We start from the raw sequence: 18,154 nt of genomic DNA, 5'->3' as shown, positions 1-18,154 counted from the left end.
ACAGTCAGAAATGAACACAGGACAATTAGAATTACCAGCTAGACAAACGATAGCTTATGTAGGAAAAGGAAGATCTTTTAATAATACAATGCGTCCGATACGTCCAGAATGTAACAGAATTTTTCAAACAGTTATCTCAAATCCAAGAACTCCTGAACACTTATTCCAGGCTACTGATAAATTACTTCGAGAACGAAGGGGGTACCATGTGCTCGATTCTATGGATGAACAAGAATTAGCCAGGTCAGCAGTACAATGGGCTGACAGTTCTGAAAAATACAGTGATGATGCGCTAGCACACACGTTTCTGAATCTCACCCCAGATGAACAGCGTTTAGCTGGTATATACATGATACAACATCTCCTTATATTGTATAAAGGCCAACACTCCGATCCTGGTCCCCTACCTGATATACTGATAGAACTACTCATGAATAAATGGAGAGGTCTAGGTACCGATCTAATTAAAGTAATTCTAGAATACCGACATAGATATAGTGCCTTTTTGTGTCCAGAACATGATCCAGCTCCCTCCATGGAAAGAAAAACGTATTACATAGACAGACAGAATCCCTTACGCGAAGTACACCCAGTTAGAAATGATGATAATACTTTTAGATGCGTGTTTGTGTACACGCCCATAACTAAAATAGAACTATTGGAAATGAAAAAATTAGTGCCCAGCCATGACAAAGATCCAGCAGGTTTTCACCGTGAACTAAAGGACATGTTTCTCATGGGTGATTATACCTATCCTGACATTATGAAAATATTGAAAGTATTATTGCCTGCCGGTATTTATGAGAAACTCAAAGAAAAAGAGTGGGAAGTGGGAGACCAAAAGATTGATTGGACCGCATTAGAAAACGAAGAAAATGCCCGAACTGCAGGCGTAGGGCTTGGGGACAAAACTAAAGCATTACCAGGATTATTAGTACAAGTATTGCCACGTTTATTAACTACGAAAAAGGAAGACTGGGGAGCAATCTCAGCTTGCAAACAGAAACCCGATGAAGACACTAGTGATTTTTATTCCCGATTTGAAAAATGTTTTGGTATTAATAACGGCCTGAAAGCAAGTAGCGATTCATATCCACATCTTTTTGTAACAAAACTAGTCGAGAATTCCCTGCCACAGGTTAAAAACAGAGTATTGAAAGTTGAGAGCACTTGGCAAGCTAACACTCCTTCACAAATGTTACAAATGTTACAGTATCACCAGAATAGAATTAGAGAAGAACAAGAACACGAACAAAGACGTATGAAAGACACGAAAATGAAAATGCTCGTTGCTCAGTCAGTTCCAGCTGATGGTCATAAAAAGGGTGCGACACAGTCCAGTAATTCAGCGGTTCCCGTCAAAGGGACATGCAACTATTGTAAACAGCCAGGTCATTATATAAACAATTGTGCAGTTCTGAAACATAATATCTCTACGGGTAAAACCAAGGAGAGACCACGTCCGCCTAGACAGGATCAGATCCAACAACAAGCACCTCAACATGTACAGCCTATGCCGGTTCCACAACAGACCGTAGTGGTACCACAGCCACAGCCTATTGCCGCAACACAAAACACGACACAACAGATGTACCAGTATGCACAAAATGACTATCCAGATTATCAGCGCTACACATGAAATAGCCTAGAGAGGGAAGTTGGCTTACCCCTTATTGAGGTTCCTGTAGATCAAGAGGGTCCTTATGTACAGAGTCAAGTATTAGGGAAAGACAGAAAGTTTTTACTTGATACAGGGGCAAGCAGAACAACTATAAGTCACGACGAAGTCCCAGGGGCACCCCTCTCAGGCTCACAAAATATTTCCCTTGGTTTTTCAGGAAAGCCTACTATTAACGAAGTATCGCAACCGCTTCCACTTACAGTTGGTCCATTGACACGGACTACAGATCTATTGCTTACTAAATCATGCCCAGAAAACTTGTTAGGTATAAAAACATTGAAAGCTCTAGGAGCTATAATATGTTGTTCTCCGGACGGAGTACGACTATTTTTACGTGACTTTAAAGGTCACTACGTGTCAAGAGACATGGATCACCGGTTACAGAATCTACCTGCACATTTATGGGCACGAGGTCCCACTGATGTAGGTTGTATGCACATTACACCATATCGAGTCACACTCAAAGCAGGAGTGGTATTACCACGAATGCGACAATACAAGTTACCTCCAGATGCTGTAGTGGCTTTACTGCAAATCATTGACGAGCTCATTGCACAAGGAGTGGTTGTGGAAACCGACTCCAATGTATGTAATTCTCCGATCATTCCGATTCTTAAACAAACTGATCCAAAAGCACCCCCAGCATATCGATTAGTTATTGATCTGCGCAAATTGAATAAATGCATTGTACCACAATATCCCGTGGTCCCAGATATCTCTTCATTACTGACAGCTATTGATTCAGAAGCAACGTTCTTTACTGTAATTGACCTCAAGAACGCCTTCTTTAGCGTCCCAATCGATCCGGAAAGCCAATATTTGTTCGGATTTAGTTTAAATGGACGAAGCTTTAAATTCGCACGCGCACCTCAAGGATTTACAGAAAGTCCTAGCATCTACAGCCAAGCACTGAAAAGACAACTTGACAGTATCCACATGCCAGTTAACACTGCACTGCTTCAGTATGTCGATGATCTGCTGATCACCGCCCGAAGCGAACGCGAATGTGAAAAAGCATCACTGACGGTTTTACATTTTCTGGCCGACAAGGGGCACAAGGTGTCCCCTTCGAAGCTGCAATTCTGTGCCCAGCAAGTTGTGTACCTTGGGCACTTGCTGTCCAAGGGGGGGAGACAGCTCACACCTGACCGCATCCAGTTAATTGTAAACATGCCACCACCCAAGACACAAAAGGAGGTACGGGCCTTCATAGGCCTCACTTCGTACTGTAGGCAGTGGATTCCCCAGTACGCATTTCTAGCAAAACCACTCATTCAGTTGACAACCCAGGAGGCAGCGACATCGACTGTCCTCCCTTGGACTTCAGAACATACACAAGCTTTTGAAGACTTAAAGAAAGCTTTATGCCAAGCACCTGTTTTAGCGACACCATGCTACAGTAAGCCTTTTACACTCTTTGTTACAGAACGTGAAGGTACTGCTTTGTCAGTACTCACTCAGGAACAAGCAGGATCACACAAACCATGTGCTTACTTTTCTAGCACATTAGATCCCGTAGCTCAGGCTCTTCCTGCGTGCCTGAAATCAGTCGCAGCGACGGCTCTAGCGATCAGACAAAGTGATTCCATAGTATTAGGACATCAGTTGACAGTACAAGTACCACACGCAGTAGAGGTTCTCTTGAACCGGACACAAACACAACACTTGACTATAGCCCGACTGACAGGTTACGAACTAACATTGTTTCAGCCACACATAGAAATCAGACGTTGTAGTACATTAAATCCTGCCACACTTTTGCCATTAAGTGGAACAGACCCATTGGCACATGATTGTATTGAAGTCATTACTATTACGACAAAACCCAGACAAGACTTGACAGACGTCCCATTACCAGACCCAGACCGGACACTTTATGTGGATGGTTCATGTATGAGAACAAGTACAGGAGAGTTAGTGGCCGCTTATGCAGTCACGACAGACACCGAAGTCATTGAAACAAATTGTATAGACACATTATCAGCTCAAGCAGCAGAGCTCATTGCTCTGACACAAGCCTGTATTCAAGCCAAAAATAAAAGAGTCAACATATACACAGATTCACGTTATGCATTCGGAGTTGTACACGACTTCGGAGTCCTTTGGCGAGAGAGAGGTTATTTGACTTCTCACGGTGCCAACATTCAACTAAGGGTGGGCGTAGTGGGCGTAGTGGGGCTACGTGAAGCAGCACGTAGTGTGCCCAAATCTACGCACACTACGCGCTTCGCGTAGCCCCACTACGTGCCACCCACCTCCCGCCCGCCCTTCTTTTAAATAATATAAGCAATGAAAAATAAATTAAAGTAAGTCGACTTACCCGTAAGCGCGGCGTCTCCGGGGCTCCCTCTTTCTGTTTCTAATTTCTTCTGGCAAATGCGCATGCGCGGACGCCCGCGCATGCGCATTTCTCGCGAGAAATGCGCATGCGCGGGTGTCTGCGCATGCGCATTTGCCAGAAGAAATTAGAAACAGAAAGAGGGAGCCCCGGAGACGCCGCGCTTACGGGTAAGTCGACTTACTTTAATTTATTTTTCAATGCTTATATTATTAAAAGGAGGGCAGGCGGGAGGTGGGTGGCGGGTGGCAAGCAGCTACGCTTCGCCCTCGGCGTGTGCGTAGCGCTGCCGTGCTTCGCCTACTTCGGAAAGTGCGAAGCAGGCAGCGCTACGTACACTACGTGGGCGAAGCGTAGTGCTACGCCCGGGGTTACATTCAACACGGTCCCCTCATTCAAGCTCTGTTAGATGCAATACATCTGCCTACTTCGATATCTATCATGAAGTGCAAGGCCCATACAAAAGTCACCGATATTATTTCCCAGGGTAATGACCTAGCAGACCGAACAGCTAAGCAAACAGCACAGAATAGGAATAATGCAACTGACTTGACAAAGACAATAGTCCCGACACACTGCATGACAGTTAGGGATCCCGCCCTTGATGTAATTGACATACAGACACATGCTACACCAGAGGAAATAAAGAAATGGACTGAATTAGGAGGGATCCAAACAGATCAGGGATGGATGACGAAGGGAAAATCTATATGGTTTCTCCCCGACTCAATGGTTCAAGTTATTATTAACACAATACATAGTCCAGCGCATCTAGGAGAGAAAGCTATGTTAGACAGTATTCAAAACATTTGGTTCAACAAACACTTACGAGCTGCAGCCAAACAGAAAGTCCGAACTTGTATGATTTGTTGTCAGTTCAATCCAGGTAAAGGTGTACCTGTAGAGCAGGGTGGATTTCAACCTCCCGATCACCCTTTTGAAGTCCTCCAGATGGATTATATCCAGATGGAACGATGTCGAGGATTCAAATATGTCCTCGTAGTTGTATGCGCTCTTTCCCGTTGGACAGAGGCATATCCCGTCTCAGATTACACTGCCCCGACTACTGCCAAACAGTTAGTTCGTGAATTCTTCCCACGGTATGGTTTGCCCCGTATCGTGTACTCAGATAATGGCCAGCCGTTCTCATCCGAGCTAATGAAACACATTTCACTCTTGTTAGGCTATCAATGGAAATTCCACTGTGTCCGGCATCCCGAGGCAGCAGGTCTCGTGGAACGTCATAATCAGACCCTGAAACAGCTCACACCTGACCGCATCCAGTTAATTGTAAACATGCCACCACCCAAGACACAAAAGGAGGTACGGGCCTTCATAGGCCTCACTTCGTACTGTAGGCAGTGGATTCCCCAGTACGCATTTCTAGCAAAACCACTCATTCAGTTGACAACCCAGGAGGCAGCGACATCGACTGTCCTCCCTTGGACTTCAGAACATACACAAGCTTTTGAAGACTTAAAGAAAGCTTTATGCCAAGCACCTGTTTTAGCGACACCATGCTACAGTAAGCCTTTTACACTCTTTGTTACAGAACGTGAAGGTACTGCTTTGTCAGTACTCACTCAGGAACAAGCAGGATCACACAAACCATGTGCTTACTTTTCTAGCACATTAGATCCCGTAGCTCAGGCTCTTCCTGCGTGCCTGAAATCAGTCGCAGCGACGGCTCTAGCGATCAGACAAAGTGATTCCATAGTATTAGGACATCAGTTGACAGTACAAGTACCACACGCAGTAGAGGTTCTCTTGAACCGGACACAAACACAACACTTGACTATAGCACGACTGACAGGTTACGAACTAACATTGTTTCAGCCACACATAGAAATCAGACGTTGTAGTACATTAAATCCTGCCACACTTTTGCCATTAAGTGGAACAGACCCATTGGCACATGATTGTATTGAAGTCATTACTATTACGACAAAACCCAGACAAGACTTGACAGACGTCCCATTACCAGACCCAGACCGGACACTTTATGTGGATGGTTCATGTATGAGAATAAGTACAGGAGAGTTAGTGGCCGCTTATGCAGTCACGACAGACACCGAAGTCATTGAAACAAATTGTATAGACACATTATCAGCTCAAGCAGCAGAGCTCATTGCTCTGACACAAGCCTGTATTCAAGCCAAAAATAAAAGAGTCAACATATACACAGATTCACGTTATGCATTCGGAGTTGTACACGACTTCGGAGTCCTTTGGCGAGAGAGAGGTTATTTGACTTCTCACGGTGCCAACATTCAACACGGTCCCCTCATTCAAGCTCTGTTAGATGCAATACATCTGCCTACTTCGATATCTATCATGAAGTGCAAGGCCCATACAAAAGTCACCGATATTATTTCCCAGGGTAATGACCTAGCAGACCGAACAGCTAAGCAAACAGCACAGAATAGGAATAATGCAACTGACTTGACAAAGACAATAGTCCCGACACACTGCATGACAGTTAGGGATCCCGCCCTTGATGTAATTGACATACAGACACATGCTACACCAGAGGAAATAAAGAAATGGACTGAATTAGGAGGGATCCAAACAGATCAGGGATGGATGACGAAGGGAAAATCTATATGGTTTCTCCCCGACTCAATGGTTCAAGTTATTATTAACACAATACATAGTCCAGCGCATCTAGGAGAGAAAGCTATGTTAGACAGTATTCAAAACATTTGGTTCAACAAACACTTACGAGCTGCAGCCAAACAGAAAGTCCGAACTTGTATGATTTGTTGTCAGTTCAATCCAGGTAAAGGTGTACCTGTAGAGCAGGGTGGATTTCAACCTCCCGATCACCCTTTTGAAGTCCTCCAGATGGATTATATCCAGATGGAACGATGTCGAGGATTCAAATATGTCCTCGTAGTTGTATGCGCTCTTTCCCGTTGGACAGAGGCATATCCCGTCTCAGATTACACTGCCCCGACTACTGCCAAACAGTTAGTTCGTGAATTCTTCCCACGGTATGGTTTGCCCCGTATCGTGTACTCAGATAATGGCCAGCCGTTCTCATCCGAGCTAATGAAACACATTTCACTCTTGTTAGGCTATCAATGGAAATTCCACTGTGTCCGGCATCCCGAGGCAGCAGGTCTCGTGGAACGTCATAATCAGACCCTGAAAATTCGACTTTCAAAAATCTGTAGAGAGAAAGGTGTCGACTGGATAGTAGCCTTACCAGTTGCACTCTTTTACATGAGAATGGTAGCACATTCTCGCACAGGGCTATCCCCGTACGAGGTGGTCTTCGGTAGGCCACCAAATATGTGGGGGACGCCTATACCTCGTAAAATCACTGATGTTGATTGTAATATGCTGACAGATTACCTTGCTTCCTTGATGTCTGCACTACAATCTTGCCGTTCACAGGTAGCTGCAGCCTTTCCCGACAACACCGAGGTGAAGCCCCATGAAGTGGCTCCTGGAGACTTGGTCTTCATAAGAAACTTCGACAGGAGGAGCCCGTTGGAGCCTCGCTGGCAAACACCAAAACTGGTACTTCTAACCACGAGGACAGCAGTGAAGGTCGAGGGTCGCAAGGGTTGGCTACACTCGAGCCATATCAAGAAATTTCATGGACTACCATCTGATTTGAACTCTCAGCCCTGCCCCCTTCCACAGACTGATTCAAAACTCCCCCTGGTTGAAAAGACCGAATCTCAAAAATATAAACTGAAACTAAGGTCTAGCAAGTCAGACAATTCGATTGTTTAAGTCCTCTCCAAGGTGAATCGGTTGAATTAGTCTCTGACATGTATCCTCTAGACCGAATTAGAGAGAGAAATAGACAGAAACAGCTCAAGAAACGTGCATATTGTAAATCACTTCATAGTCACTGTATAGTGACATTGTTGATTATGTTTTTTCTAAGTCTTTTGATTATTGCTGCAAGTATACTGTTGCACATGTACTATCCTATTTTCAAGCGTGCTCATTCTGTTTACAATGTTACTGCCGAACATTCTTTTAGTGAACTACCTCCACATGAGTTGTCCTACAGATTTGCGCTGCGCAACAACACATTCATTAGTATGTTACATCATTCCCATCAGACCAGCAATGCTACAAATTGTTGGATATGTGGCCGACTCCCTCCCTATCAGAAATACAAAGGAGTTCTGCCTCTCTTTCCGTATCCGTTTACACACAATGGTTCCTGTGGAGCATGGTTTAGTTTGATTAACTCTTTAGATTCAAACACTGTAGTTTACCAGAGCAACTGGGTATGGGGAAACCTGAACTTAGTTTTGCTTAAAGCCTGTTACCCTAACAAGGAGGGACTTCCCAAAAGAACAGGAACTGACCTAGAAAATGAAGTATATGGATTAGGAAATTTTACACTTAACCTCATGATTCTGAATGTTGAATCTGAAGCTGCACTAGTCTTGCCTGCTATGTCAGTATTACCAGTCAAAGGTGAATTATGTGTAAGAAAGAATAGTTCAGTACACCTGGGTCATAGTAAATGTACTACTGTGATCGAATTCAGTGATAAAGGCAAGTCTACATTTAGAGCTTCCCGTCATTCCTACTTCATATGTGGTCATACCGCATATATACGTTTACCTCTAGATTGGGATGGTACCTGTTACATTGCATTCCTTCTGCCACCTGTTTTCCTAGCCCCTCCTGATTATCATAGAAATACCAATCTAGTACACCATAGACCCCAGAGAGATATCCCGATTGTTGACTACACTGAAACAGCATGGGAACAATATACAGACTTCAATAAAGGTCTCTTTCCTTACATAGGTGTTGTCTCAAATAGTAAACTGATACGTAGATTAACCAGAACCCTTGAAGCAGTAGTGAATGAAACTACTTCCGCCCTAGGCAACTTAACAGAGGAGCAGTCTGCGATGCGGATTGTTGTTCTCCAAAATCGTCTTGTCCTTGACGTCATCCTAGCTGATAGGGGCGGAGCCTGTAGGGTCATCGGATCAAGTTGCTGTGTTTTCATTCCAGAAAACGCGCCATCCGTATATAAAGCCATAACTCATCTTCACAAGATTGCAAACCAGATACATCAGAATCCAGGCACCTGGACATGGTCCGGTTGGTTCTGGAGCGTGTTGTCAGCCTGGGGATGGAAAGTCCTATCCTTCCTAGGTATTGGCCTTCTCATAGTATTCAGTTGTTGCCTGTGTCTACAATGTGGACCAGCGATTTGCGGCCTGTGTGCCACATCGTGTATTCCACGTTCAAGTTCTCATTCAAAATCCCGGAAGAAGAAAGAAGAGCAAATGATGTTACATGAACAGATTGATGGATTCCTGAAGATCGATATTTCATGAAGGGTCCGTAGGGGACAAGGAGGGAATGAGGAAATATGAATTTTTATGATCAATTGTGTCCCCTATCTAGACCCCAACGGCTCCATGTACATGCTACAAGTACATGTATGTTCCCTCCCCTTCAAGCTATGAAGACGCAAATACAATTGTGTCCAACGTTAATATGTCCTCTTTCAGATCTGCCATGAATGGGTCAGATATTCCGTTCCTAAGTATGCCTTGCCACCGTCTTTATATGGTATACTTTTCACGTTTTCCAGCTCTGGCAAGGTAGGCCCTGAATTCTGCCATCGAGCTTTTCCTGCTTCTGCCTCTGAATGCTCCAGCCTGGACCTGTATCTGTATCCATGAACTTTGTCTTACTCCCAGCGCGGCTAACGGTGCCTAGCCCGGCCTGTTGCCTGCCGAAACTGTATTCAGCCTTCAAGTTATCTGCTCCGCTCCTCGAGAAATGCATTCCTGTCTAGTAGCTTAGGTAAACATCCCTCCAGCTGCAGAGCAAAGGGCCCGGCCTTACTGTCCCCGTGCAAGTAATTCATGACTTTCGTTACCATGGCAGGCCCATGCCCCCTCGTATCTCATGTAGACACTTAGACGCTTGTACACACACTAGCAGTCTGTATAGAATAGGCTCTGTCCGAAAGACTTTTCCTTCCAGATAATATAGTTCCTTAAACACAAGATATTAGATACGATTTGGGATTAGGTTGTCCTGACATCCCAGACTTCTGTCTCCTCATGTAGGGCTAAATGTCAAGTTCCCGTCAATCACACGTCATGCGGCTGCGCGCGCATCTCTGTCATGTATTTCTGCTGACTTTGCAGGATTCGCTTATGGATCCACCCACTTGTGTCATCATCATAATGACGTTTCTAGTATACGCCTTTATGCACGCCTATTGTAACGCCTTTTTCATTACGTATGTGTATCCTTATCTCTCTTCTCAGCAGTAACGCCTTCTGCATATGTCTTTACTGTAATGCATTTTACTATAAATATGATAACCTGTCAATAATGTATTGCTGATCCCTTCCTGAACCTTCGTGGTGACGGAACTCGATTGCCTGGTTCGAACCATCATTCCTTTGTAAGGAATAAATTCCCTTTTATAACCTCAAATACCACGGATTCTGCCTCTTATTTTTACTGAGTTATTCTTATTGAATTTTACCGCATAAATTAAGTCTAGGTAATTTAAATTTACCACCGCCGCTGGCTGGACTCGGCGGGCAGGAAGGTGTGTGGGACCGCGTCTACCACCATGAAGGCGGCAAGTGCGGGGGCGCTGTTGGGGCGTTACGACCGGGCCCTGTGGGAGTCCCTACAACAGTATGCGGACCTGCTGCCCCGGGACAGGAAGGAGGACTTCCTGGAAACGGTGCGAGAGGGCATGCTGGTTTCGAACCAGGTCATCAGTGCGGCAGCGGATGTCTCCTTGTTGGCGGCGCACTCCTACTGTCATGGTGTCCATCAGAGGCGTCACTCTTGGCTACGCCTGACGTCGCTCAAGCAAGAGGCTCAGCACAGAGTAGCCAATCTGCCCTTCTGGGGGAAAACCCTGTTTGGAAAACATGCGGATGATGAGATGGCCCGCATGAAGGCGGAGGCGGAGACCCTGACGGCTGTCGGGTTGGAGAAGGCCGAGAAGAAGAAGCACCCGTTCCAGAGGCGGTTCGGGTCTACGGGCAGAGGGCGTGGGCAGGGTTCGGGACAGCAGCAGCACCAACAGCAGCAGTTCCAGAAGCCCTTCCAGAAACGCCAGAGGGGTAGAGGAGGCCAGCAGGCGGCTACCACTACCAAGGGCCCGGCCGGGTCTCGGCCCTGAGCAACTACTTCTCCCTCAACCGTTACCCACTCCAGTGGGGGGAAGCATTCAACTTTTTCCGGCAGAGTGGAGAAAAATTACTCAGGACAAGTGGGTGCTGAATATTGTTTGCAATGGATACAGTCTTCGGTTTATCAGCCCGCCTCCAGCGATTCCGCCGGTAAGCTCTCAGTTCCAGCTGAGAGAGCTCCAGGCGGAGGCAGACATCTTGTTGAGAAAAAAGGCGGTAGAAGAGGTACCTCTGTCTCAAAGGGGAAGAGGTCTGTACTCTCGGTTCTTCCTTGTTCGCAAGAAGGACAAGAACGAGTTCAGGCCCATTCTGCATTTGCGACAGGCAAACAAATGGATTCGCAGAGAGAAGTTTCGCATGCTATCGTTGCATCAGATTTACCCTCAGCTGCAACGGGGAGACTGGCTCTGTGCCATAGATCTACAGGATGCGTACTTCCATGTGCCCATAGCACGGAAGCACAGGAAGTTCCTGCGATTCCAAGTCGGCGCCAATCACTATCAATACACAGTACTGCCATTCGGGCTAAAGTCTGCGCCCAGGACCTTCTCGAAGTGCATGGCGGTGGTGGCGGCACACCTGCGAAGGAACAAGGTGTTTGTCTACCCGTATCTGGACGATTGGCTGATCAAGGCATCATCCTACTCGGAAGCGCAAGAACACTTCCGGTGGACGTGCGCTCTTTTGCACAAGCTGGGGTTACACGTCAACATGTCCAAATCGGTCCCGACTCCGGTCCAGTGCATACAGTACCTGGGAGCCTCCATCGATACGCGGTCAGCAAGCGTGTCTCCTTCGGAGGAGAGACGGTTATCACTCCTTCGGAAGGCTCAGGACCTCAGGACTGCTCCATCGACGACAGTGCGGAAGGTGTCTTCGCTGCTGGGATCGATGGCCTCCTGTATCTTCCTCACGCCTCACGCACGGCTGCACATGAGACCACTGCAGGAGTGCTTGGAGGATCAATGGGATCAGAAGACAGGCTCTTGGGACGACAAGATACGACTGTCTCTACATGCTCTTCAGTCTCTGAAGTGGTGGTGTTCGGCGGAAAACCTCCTCAAGGGGGTTCCTTTCCACAAGGACATTCCCACGAAGAGTGTCGTGACGGATGCGTCTCTCCAAGGCTGGGGAGCGCATTCCGGGGACTTGCAGATTCAAGGAAAGTGGTCCCCGTTGGAATCGACGTACTACATCAATTTCCTGGAACTCAGATCTGTCTTCCTGGCACTGAAGGCCTTCCTTCCGTCCTTCCAGACCAACTCGCTGCTGATACAGACGGACAATACAACCACTATGTATTACCTCAACAAGCAGGGGGGGTCGAGATCGCGCACTCTGTCGCAGGAAGCGCAGGCGATCTGGCACTGGCTTCTGGCCCGAGGACTGACGATTACGGCCACGCATCTGCCAGGGGTACAGAATGCTCAGGCGGACGCACTGAGCAGGCTGATTCAGGAAAACCACGAATGGGTCATAAATGACGAAGTACTAGGAGAAGTCTTCGCAAGGTGGGGGACTCCAGACATAGATCTGTTCGCCACCGCCGAAAACAGCAAATGCCGAGACTTCGCATCCAGGTACTACCAGCGGGAGACGCTGGGGAATGCGTTATGGATCGATTGGTCGAACAGCTTTCTGTACGCTTTTCCACCCATTCCCCTGATTCCGGCAGTGCTCATCAAGCTGTCCCAGTCCAGGGCGCGGATGATCCTAATCGCCCCGGAATGGCCCAGACAGTGGTGGTTCACGGACCTACTTCACCGGTCTCTCCTTCCTCACATACGGTTGCCGTGCAGGCCTGACCTTCTCACGAAGTTCGGGGGGCGGATGGTGCACCCCAACCTCTCATCTTTGAGTTTGGCGGCATGGCTCCTGAAATAGTGCAATATGGCCATCTGAATCTACCAGAAGATTGTATGGACATACTGAAGGAGTCTAAACGGCCTTCCACTAGGACGTCCTATGCCTATAAGTGGAAGAGGTTCTGTATCTGGTGTAAGTCCAAGAACTTTGATCCTACAACATGTAAGGAAGATGTCATCCTTCCGTACCTTTTGCATTTGGCGCAGTCTGGCCTTAATTTCCATTCCATTAAGGTTCATCTGGCTGCTTTGACTGCTTACAGGAAATGCCCTTCACAGACTTCCTTCTTTCAGATCCCTGTGGTCAAGGATTTTTTGGAAGGCTTGAAGAAAGTGTTTCCTCCTGTCAGACTTCCCTCGCCTTCTTGGGACTTGAATGTGGTGCTGTCCAGACTGATGAAGGAGCCTTTTGAACCCATTCACAAGGCTTCATTGCAGCACCTATCCTGGAAGGCGGCGTTCCTAGTGGCCATTACATCGGCCCGCAGGGTGAGTGAACTTCAGGCATTATGTTGTCAAGAACCTTATACTGTATTTCATGCTGCTAAGGTTGTGATGCATACTCACCCTAAATTTCTTCCTAAGGTTATCTCTGATTTTCATGTCAACCAGACCATAACTTTACCTACGTTCTTTCAGAATCCCTCTTCGCCAGCGGAAAGGTCTCTCCATTCCCTGGATGTTCGGAGGGTGTTGAAATTTTATCTGGATAAGACCAAGGATATGCGTAGGTCAGACCAATTGTTTGTTAATTATGGATCAGTCAGGACCGGTCTCGCGACCTCTAAGCAGTCCATTTCTCGGTGGATTGTGTCCTGCATACAATTGTGTTATCAAAAGGCTAATAAGACCTTAGGGGGTAAACCTAAGGCTCATTCCACCAGGGGCAAAGCTGCCTCGACGGCTTTGCTGCGTAATGTTCCGATTGCGGAAATCTGCAAGGCAGCCACTTGGAAGTCGGTCCATACCTTTGCTGCGCATTACTGTCTGGACACGGATGCCAGGGCAGATGCTCAGGTTGGGCAGGCTTCGCTGCGAAATTTGTTCGCACAGTAGTGGTATTGTCTTGTGTGTTCTCCACCGCCATTGTTGTGTGGGGATGGGCTTGCCATTCTATTCACTAGATTGTGACTATACACAGAGATCCCCTACTACAGAAGGAGTAGTTTCTTTTCTGTAACTCCAGTTCTGTAGTAGGGGTATCTCTGTGATAGTCATAAGCGCCCGCCCTCCTCCCCAGTGGAGAGATGAATATTCATGTAAGGAATGCTACAGGTCTGGTGTGCTACGCCTTCAAAAAGAACTGAAAGTAAAAGGGACCTGCTGTTCATTCTGGGATACTGGGAAAGTTCTGGAAATCTGGAAAGTTTTCTTAAAGGCACAGTATCCTGTTCTCAGCCACATAATGGCAGCCTATGGGGCTTGTCATCTCCATTCCTTCCTCTCTATCATTCCAGAGGCTTTTGCTGGTAGAGGCAGGGTTTTTTCCTGTGTGGAGAAAAGCTGGACAGGCAGTGCTGTTTGTGGATGTTGGTGGAATTCTAGTTGAAGTACTGGACAGTGTAGCCTGTGGGTATAGGCTGCATTAGCTGTCTTTAAATTAAATTCTCTCTTAAAGGTGGATGCAGGCCTGCATGATTTGACACCTTAAGAGATTATTTTTTATTGCTCCGGGGTCCACGCACATGGGCGGGACTATTCACTAGATTATGACTATCACAGAGATACCCCTACTACAGAACTGGAGTTACAGAAAAAAAACTGCTCCATCCTTGGGTTACCACAGGTTTGCCGGTGAGACTCCAGAGCGAGGAAAGAAGGTCGGACACTCAGAAAGAAGAAGCCGAGCCGGCCTTGTTACGTCAGGACATTGTGGCTTCGAGATGGCATCAGGAACAAAAAGCCCAAGCAGACTGGGTGGCTAGAATAGACAAACAAAGTAAAAAGGGAGTAAGAGAATTGAAAGGAAGCAACCAGTCATGCGTATTCTTTGACAATTGAGTCAGAAAAAATTAATCAAGTTGTGTTTTGCGATACGTTGAAGCCAGCAAGGCTTTTTGAAGTAATCATATATACAGTTTACAAAATAACAGTCGAGATGACATACAGGCATTTATAAATTCACAAGTATTTGTAGAGGGAACAGTTGTACTAGAAAGACTATGTGGGTGAACAAGTATAGTTGAGAAAAACAATTGTCATTAATGTAGAGCATAGAAAAAATGAACGAGCACACATTATTATCAAGTATACATGATTAAAAATGGCAAATCATGAAGTGTGCAGTCCAAACGACACGTTTCTAGTGTGTGATTATGATAAACAGAAGGAATTAAATGCCTGTGGATACAATGGTAATATTGCAGACTTTGCAAGATAGGAGATTAGATAGCTCCACGACTGAGAAGTCCAATTACTTATACAGGAGGAAGGAGTTGTATGTGTTTTAAGAAGACATTGTGTGCAAGTGTTGCAGAAATGGGATAGAGGGGGGATCGTAGTGAAGAGAATGGCTGACTAACTAGATATGGGGGGCTGTGAGGCAAAAAACAGCTCTTGGTTTAACTTGGGCCTCGGAACAAACGATGAGAGAGTGGCAATTGTCATTGGATCCCATGTAGGAGGAACTGGTCAAAGGTATAGTACATTAGATGTTTATGGTATTGTTCCATTCTTCCAGGGTGTTAAGACCTTGTCCTACTGAGTTACAGCGAGCAATTCGCCTGCATTTGCATCTGTTTAAAAATAGGTGTAGATTACTGCCTCGAAAGGGTAGTGTCAGCTGGTCAATGACCTGGCATGTGAAGTCATTTTCGCTGTGACCCTTCTCAAGAAAGTGTGCAACAAGGGGAGCATTCAGCACTTTGCTTCAAATTTGGCTCTTGTGTTGGATGATTCGCTATCTGATCATTTGTGTGGTTTGTCCTATGTATATAAGATTTCAAGGGCATCGTACAGCATAGATCACCTTGCTGAGCGACAATTAGTGAAACTCCTAAGTTGGTAAGTTTGTTCAATTGCTGTAAAGACTTTGGTGTTGGACGTCAGGGGGTATACTATACATCTCTCGCATTTATAATGGCCCAGAACAGTTTGAAGACCTCAAGATGTCATAATGAGGTTGGCATTGTCTTGTGTCTCAGGACATGTACCAAATGGGCTCCCAATTTTTGGCCTCTTTTGTACAAGAATAATGGTGTTTCCTTGAAAGTCTCGAGAGTTTGTAAGGTCCTCCAGTTACTTTTTATGGTCTTGCTTATTTTGTTGATGAAGGGGCTGAAAGTAGAGACAAAGGGAATACGTTTATTTTCTCGTTTCTCCTTAGGTATGAGTAAAGTATCTCTGTGGTTTTACCAAGGGCGATTGCAGGCTCTTGTAACTAAACGTCTGGGATAGCAACTTTAAATGAGTTTCTCTGTAAGTATGTCAGCTTCGCGGAAGTAGTCATTCTTCCTCTTGCAATTGCTCCAAATACATATGAACTTTCCAAATGGCAGAGTATCCCGAAGGCCGTGTGGGAGTCCCGAAGACTCTTTATGCGCCTACGGATGAAAACTGGTAAACTGCGGAGTCCCCTGGCACATAGGCTTCTGAGGAATGGAATCCCCCGGTGGTATTGTGGCTGGTGGTGACAGGTAAGAGGGCTCCCGCTCTTCGGGGCTTGTACTATATGGGTCTGCCTCGTCTTTACTTCTGGTTTGTGCGAGAAAGTGAGTCTGACTAGTCAATGATAGCAGTTAGAAAGAAATGGTGCTGGGTGAAAGCAACTAAGGACAACCCGGGCTGCCGCACACTCACTCATGTGCTGTTCGGGCGGTGGTGCTGTGTGAAGGAGTAACATAAAGAACTGGAGCTGCTAGAAAACAACTGAGGCCACACAGTACCTGTAGGTGGCCGAGTCGTGTCCTGTCCCGGGGGAACCCTGACTGCTCACGCTGCAGACTCCTGTGTGGCACCAACTCATCTCTGACTGTACCATGAGGGTTGGGGACAGGCTCTGGGTCGGAGCAAAAGACGGCCGATGCGGCACCGATACCTGGTGCAGCGAGACAAGCTGGCCGCTCTTCTGATCAGAACACGTCCTCACTAGCTAGCGGCTTATTTTCTTTGGGGGTCAGCTGTGAACTAATGGAGGGGCTGAAAATAGAGACAACGGAAACACGTTTATTTACTTGTTTCTCCTTACTTATGAGTAAAGTATCTCCTTGGTTATAGCAAGCGTATTTACGGGCTTCAGTAACCAAATGTCTGGGATAGCCAAGTAGAATGAGTTTCTCCGTAAGTATGTCAGCTTTGTGGTAGTTGTCATTCTTGCTTTTGCAATTCCTCTGAATACATAAGAACTGTCCAAATAGCAGAGCCCCCCGGAGGCTGCATGGGCGATAGCTGGAGTAAAGTAAAAAAGTGTTGCGTTCAGTAGGTTTGCAGAAAAGAGAAGTATATATCTTGCCATCCTTCACATTGTGATGCTTTTACTCTATTCCAGCTATCACCCACATGGCCTTTGGGATGCTCTGCCATTTGGACAGTTCTTACATTTGGTTACAAGAGCCCGCAAGCATGTTTGCTATAACCACTGAGATACTTCACTCATACCTAAGGAGAAACAAGTAAATAAACGTATTCCCTTTGTCTCTATTTTCAGCCCCTCCATAATTTCACAGCTGACCCCAAAGAAAATAATCTTCCTTTTCTGGATCTCACACTCTATGTGGAGGTAAGCAAGATAGGTAATTCTCTTTTCCACAAACCTACTGAACGAAACACTCTTTTACTTTACTCCAGCTATCATCCTTGCGGCCTCTGGGATGCTCTGCCATTTAGACAGTTCTTACGTATTCAGAGGAATTGCAAAAGGAAGAATAACTATATCTGCAAAGCTGACATACTTATGGAGAAACTCATTCTACGTGGCTATCTCAGACGTTTGGTTACAAGAGCCTGCAAACACGCTTGCTTTAGCTACTGAGATACTTTACTCATACCTTAAGAGAAACAAGTAGATAAATGTATTCCCTTTGCCTCTACTTTCAGGCCTTCCAGCAACAAAGTAAACAAGATCATAAAAGAAACTGGAGGACCTTACAAACTCTCGAGTCTTTCAAGG

Source organism: Triturus cristatus, chromosome 7 (assembly GCF_964204655.1).
Source record: "Triturus cristatus chromosome 7, aTriCri1.1, whole genome shotgun sequence".
Classification (NCBI taxonomy): domain Eukaryota; kingdom Metazoa; phylum Chordata; class Amphibia; order Caudata; family Salamandridae; genus Triturus; species Triturus cristatus.
This window is presented reverse-complemented; position numbering follows the sequence as displayed.